We start from the raw sequence: 5,466 nt of genomic DNA on the forward strand, positions 1-5,466 counted from the left end.
TTGTGAAATTCAGTTGCCATTGGAGACAAGGCTCACTGAGTGTTGCAAAGATCTGTCTGTACCCTATAGAATTGAGATGTGAAATTGCTTCCAGTGAATCATATCCTGTCTACAAACTACCCAACAAGTCTTCCCCAACCCAACAAAGAAGCACAAAGTAATATTTTACAATCCAGGTGTCTCTTAATATTGGAATCATAGAATCCCTATAGTGCACTTGGCTCATCGAGTCTGCACCGACCCTCTGAAAAAGCACCCTATTGAGGCCCAGTCCCCTGCCCTATCCCCACAACCCCATCTAGAGCTATTTAACATAGCTAATCCTGGAGCACCCGGAGGAAACCCACGCAGACACAGGGAGAAAGTGCAAACTCCACAGATAGTCACTCGAGTTCAAAATCAAACCCGGGTCCCTGGCGCTGTGAGGCAGCAGTGCTATCCACTGTGCCCCCATGGCCACCCCTGGAGATTTTGCTGACAGGGGTGTGACCTTTGTAAAATAAAATTAATCAGTATGAAGAGGAGGCCGGAGATCTGTTTTGCTTTCACTAATACTTCATGATGTGGAGATGCTGGTGTTGGACTGGTGTGGGCACAGAAAAAGTCTTACAACACCAGGTTAAAGTCCAACAGGTTTGTTTTGAATCACTAGCTTTCAGAGCACAGCTCCTTCATCAGGTGAAATGGACTAATAGTTCAGTGTACAGTCAGACACTGGAATGAGAAAAGGTGTCACCAGCTATTTTATTTTAATCATGTATGAGCATACGTGCTTCTGTGGTATGCCAAATGAACACTATTCCTTACTGCAATTTGTTTCTCCTGAGAATGATTACCAGCTGTAGGTAATGGTGCATCAACAGCAGTTAAGGGTGTTGAATTGGTGTATGGAGAAAGAAAGAGAGATGTTGGGCAGAATCTTACCAGAAATGGTAAAGTGTCAGGTCCGGTGAGAAAACAGGTGCAAATCCCGTTGGCAGTTAGTGAGATTTCTCAAAGAATTTTGAGCCTCTTTCCCAAAAATAACTGAGTGAACTTAGTTAATGGCATCACTCTTGCAGGGCAGAGTCTCTTCGAGCCGGAAACTGGCTCCAAACAGATCAGGGCACCACCATTAAAGGTTGCCCCAAGCAGAGCGGAAGTCTAACAACCCCCAAGCCAAATCATGCAGGTCTGGGGGCTTCCCCCCCACCCCCCGCCCGATATTCATTGCCCCCAAATCTCCCCTCTCCCCACATTAATTGCCGGAATCCCCCCTGGATGTCTATTCTCCCCCTTGTCCACCACACATATATGTCCCCCTCCCCCCATGTGGTTGTCACTAGGGTCCACGCTTGGCACTGCCCTTGTCACAGGTGCCATGCTAGCAGTGCCAATCTGGCAGCACCAAACTGATAGTGCCAACAAGGCAGTGCCAAACTGTGCTCAGGAAGTGCCAGGGCACTGCCAGGCATTCTCCTCTACACCTCTCTCCCCAACCCTGGGATATATACTCAACTCTGCAATCCCAGTGAAATCCATTCAACTACTTCAAGCCTGGGAAAACCTGCTGTAAATGACGCCGGTGCAACGTCACACCAGTGCCAGGTGAATATTCCATGGAGAGAAAGGACTGGAGAGAGTGCTCACTAATGACATGCTAATGTATTAAAAAGAGGTTCCCGGGATCCAGCAACATGATTCACTTAGCTCCACCGGAGTGGGGAGGTGAAAATTCCAAAACCAAATAATGCGCAGAGAATCACATTTGTTGATTCTCTCCGGATTTTGAGCCCACACCAAATTTCTCACGTGTGGGGAGTGTGGCCTCAAAATTACCCCTATTAATTTAGCTAGATGAAGAAGAGGCGTGACATCCAGATGAGCATTAAGGCACATACCCTGAGTGGGAGGGCAGGGGAATTGATGTTGTCACCTCTGTCCTCACATATTGCACCATCTTAAATGACAGAAGTCACTATTGTGACCAATAAATCCACAGGGCAGCACGGTAGCACCGTGGTGAGCACTGTTGCTTCACAGCACCAGGGGTCCCAGGTTCGATTCTCAGTTTAGGTCGCTGTCAGTGCGTTGTCTGCACGTTCTCCTTGTGTCAGCGTGGGTTTCCTCCGGGTGCTCCGGTTTCTTCCCACAAGTCCCAAAATACGTGGTGTTAGGTAATTTGGACATTCTGAATTCTCCCTCCGTGTACCCAAACAGGCGGCGGAATGTGGCCACGAGGTGATTTTCACAGTAACTTAATTGCAATGTTGATGTTCGCCTATTTGTGATAATAAAGATTATTACTATTCGTACTACGGGTGAATTTTCAGAGTCAGGCTGTCTTTGGAGCCCATTAAAAATGGCAGGTAAGACCCAAATATGGATGTTCCTCCCCCTGGCAGCGGTAAGCGGATCAGGCAGGAATCATTTAATATCATGGCTGTGTGCCACCATTTTCACTTTTCTCAAGGTCTTAATCTGTACTACGGGAGTCACAAGTTTAAAGAGGAGGTATAAACACTTTTGAACCGCATCATGATCTGAAGATATGTAAATCCATAGCCTTTTAAAATGGAATAGAATCTGGGGCGGGATTCTCCGACCCCCCACCCTGTCGGAGAATCGCCGGGGGCCGGCGTCAATTCCGCCCCCGCCGTGTCCCGAATACTTAGACACGAGAGATTCGGCGGGGGCGGGAATCGCGCCGTGCTAGTCGGCGGGCCCCCGCTCCCCCCGGCGATTCACTGGCCCGTGATGGGCCGAAGTCGCGCTGCTGTCAACCCTCTCCTGCCAGCGTGGATCAAACCACCTGCCTTACCGGCGGGAGCAGGCGGCACGGGCGGGCACCAGGGTCCTGGGGGGGGGGGGGGGGGGCACGGGGCGATCTGGCCCCGGGGGGGTTCTCCCATGGTGGCCTGGCCCGCGATCAGGGCCCACCGATTGGCGGGCGGGCCTGTGCCATGGGGGCACTCTTTTCCTTCCGCCTTCGCCATGGTCTTCACCATGGCGGAGGCAGAAGTGACCCCCTCCTCTGCGCATGTGCGAGGATGACGTCAGCAGCCGCTGAATCTCCGGTGCGTGCGCGGACCTACGCCAGCTGGCGAAGTCCATTCGGCCCTGGCTGGCATGGCGCCAAAGGCCGTCCACGCCAGCCGGCGGAGCGCCAACCACTCCGGCATGGGCCTAGCCCCTCAAGGTGAGGGCTTGGCCCCTAAAGGGGCAGAGACTTCCGCACCTTTGGGGCGGCCCAATGCCAGAGTGGTTCACGCCACTCCATCACACCGGGACCCCCCGCCCCGCCGGGTAGGGGAGAATCCCGGCCCTGGTTGCAGCTGTCAGAATTTAAAATATAACTCCAGCTGCTGGAGTGCATTGATGGACAAGCATGTGGTGTAGTTAAAGATTTAAAAAAATATATTTTCATAAAGCTTCAATAGACTTCATTGTTGAAATTCACCAAGATTGTGATAATAAATGAGGCACTTATGAATTCTTGGCTGAGTTTCAAATGTTCCAAAATCAAATATCTCTGCATGGGGGCTGGGATCACATTTCTGACTGACAGTTTCCAGAGAATATTAAAGGATTAACTGTCTTTGACATGCCTACTTAAAAGAGTTTTGTTTGTTAATATAACAAATTGACTACCTGGGGAATTTAAAATCTTTGAATGAGTGTCATGAATTAGAATTTTTTTCTGTAAAATCTGTATGAGAGCTCACTTAGATTTTTATAATTATTGTTTTTATCTCCACATAGTTCCTGAGACCTGGCCCCAGTAGATACTGAGTGATCCGATGAGTTCGTAAGGAGGTAGAAGATGGCATGATGGAGTGAGTTGGGAGTGAAATGTGAAGGCAAGAGAACCTAATAGACTTTTCCAAAACCAAGGTAGGCCTTCAAACCTCAGCATGTTCCAGCCTCAAAATTGCTACCAGCAAAGTCTGCAGCCAAGATTCAAACACTTCCCCCAACCCCGCCCCCACACGTGCTTTCCCCACTGACCAGAGCAAAAATTATACTTGGAGGGTTGTTTCCATGGAGACAGGAAATTGGGCTTGCGGGGTTGTTTCCATAGCAGTCTGTGGAGTCAGGAGATTTTCCGAACTCAAGCTTTGCAAAAATTCAGCCTTTCCTATCCTCCTCATTGTGAAATGTTTTGACCTCTTAATCATTAAAGTTATAGATCATAGAATTTACAGTGCAGAAGGAGGCCATTCGGCCCATCGAGTCTGCACCGGCTCTTGGAAAGATCACCCTACCCATCACCCTACAGTTATGTGACCTGTTCCGCTCATATGCCATGTGCTCTTCCACTTTCTTTTTTGTATGAGGTTAACAAGTAAATAAGTGCTTTTCAAAAAAAAATGCTTGACTGGGTTCATCTTTTTAACACTCAATTGCACATACACATTTATTTTCAATTTTAAAATATTTTGAAGGTTTATAAATTATGACAAAGGATATTAAAGTTCTTACATTTTTGTAAAATCTTTTAAAACTTTATAATATACTGTTTAAATTTTATGCATGTTTTCAGAAGCGTTAAAAAAGTTTTTAAATCATTATAAAGCACTCACTTGCTTGTTAGCTGAAGACTGTGCTTAATTTGGGTGTCCTCAGCTCATGATATCATCAGGGAGCGTAGCTTTGCACAGAATGAGTTTCTCTGCAGGAACTTAATGTTCCTCCCAATGACAGCCAGAATTTTTAAAAATCACAGTACTGTCAATGGGCCGTGTGAGTGCAAATGTTTCAGCATGGTCAGTAGTGAATCCCATTGCTTTATTGTTGCCCACAAAGTCAAGGTCACATTGACACTCAGTCTCTGCTTTCTGTTAATGTATATAACGAGTGCACTATCCAGAGTCTTCAAAGGTGGGGGACTTCAACAAGATGTAGGAGTTGTATGATCCATGCACAGTTGTGTTTTTTTTCAGCTTGGATGCGAGGTAATGTGATCACTATTTTAAGTGGTTTGAGAGCTGAATCCTAAAAGGAACCACATGGCAGCATTGAAAAGTTCCTTGCCATTCAAGGGACTGTCCCAGAGAAAGAGAACATGTTAATTCTGTAAGACAGCCCGTCACTTATAGTCAGCAAGCTCAGAAACAAGCACATCATGATTGATTTGGGCACCAGCAACAATAAATTTAATTGGCCTACGGAAGACAAACAGGAAATGATAAACATTGTTGAGACAGCTTACAGAGGAACCCCGAAGGGAAGGGATCTTGTCGCATCTCCAAAGGAATATTCCACTAAATCTAGGTATTGAGGTGTTGTTTATGTTAGCTGATCAGTTTCCTATAAACTCAAGCCTGGAAGTGTAACAGTTGGTGGATAAAGGACCAACTTTCAGATTGATTTTATGTTTATACATTTGCATTAGATATCCTCATTATATTATCGATTGATGTGTTGGGTATGCTGGGTCTGTGAGGACTGCGTTTACTGTAGCAGTGAGAGAGACAGGCTTCCAAC

The 5,466-nt window shown here is 46.9% G+C and overlaps 1 pseudogene; it reads left to right on the forward strand.

The window, feature by feature from the left end:
• The first annotated feature begins 4,878 nt into the window (after positions 1–4,878).
• On the forward strand, positions 4,879–5,260 carry LOC119968615 (annotated as a pseudogene).
• Positions 5,261–5,466: the final 206 nt, after the last annotated feature.

The sequence above is a fragment of the Scyliorhinus canicula genome, chromosome 7 (assembly GCF_902713615.1).
Source record: "Scyliorhinus canicula chromosome 7, sScyCan1.1, whole genome shotgun sequence".
Lineage (NCBI taxonomy): Eukaryota > Metazoa > Chordata > Chondrichthyes > Carcharhiniformes > Scyliorhinidae > Scyliorhinus > Scyliorhinus canicula.